We start from the raw sequence: 908 nt of genomic DNA, 5'->3' as shown, positions 1-908 counted from the left end.
TTTTGGATTCGGTCCTTTGCTTCTACGCCTTTTCTCCCTTTTATACCTCATAGACGATCTCTTTGTGATTAACTACTCTGAAAACTGCTTGATCGTCCTATAACTACCCACTTTCTTTGTAGTGGCCATTTTGTCATGAAACCGCCTTTTAACTGCTGCCATTATCTTTCATCGTCCAACTGCTTTCGATTGACTTCCTTGAGTTGTGGAACGTGATAAGGCTACTTTAACAACTGCCTTGATAACTGCATTCCTTGATAATCACGATGCGTTATGTTTATTGACACCTTGGGCGACTTGAAGGTTTGGGCGAGAGTAGAACAACAGCTCTGGGCGACCGTATGACACTCGTTCGTTCAGATTCTGAGCGACTTGCAAACTTGGGCGATGGCATTACCGCATTCTTGGGCCTCTTGTTTGGGCCTTCACCTTGACTCGTTTGATTGGACTTCATTCTTTGGGCCGTCTGTTTTGGGGATTCTCCCATTGGGCTTTACTCCTTGAACTGTTCGACTTGGGCTGAATTTCTATGTGTCAACACATAGCTAATAGGCTCCCAAGCCCTCGTGTACGAGTGATTTCTCATTATCCCTTGCTTTTGTTTTGAAAACGTAATGTTTTAAAAAATATTCTAACACATTGGCTCGATTAAATTCTTTTGGAGGCGGCCAACATGTTTATCTAATGTTTCTTAATTTTTAAAGTTTCAGTATTTTGAAACTACACGTTTAGTACAATGTTAGGCTTGAGCAATTAAAATTTTAAACAATAAAATGAAAGCTCAAGAAGCTTGAAACTGTAAAGAGAAAGCCCAAGTCATTCAGTACAATGTTAAGCCCTAGAAATTAAAATTTTAAATAATAAAGTAACAATCACGATGAGTTTGAAACTGTAAAAAATGAAGCCCA

The sequence above is a fragment of the Olea europaea genome, chromosome 17, assembly GCF_002742605.1.
Source record: "Olea europaea var. sylvestris chromosome 17, O_europaea_v1, whole genome shotgun sequence".
NCBI lineage: Eukaryota > Viridiplantae > Streptophyta > Magnoliopsida > Lamiales > Oleaceae > Olea > Olea europaea.
The sequence above is the reverse complement of the archived record's forward strand: the minus strand, read 5'-3'. Positions refer to the sequence as shown.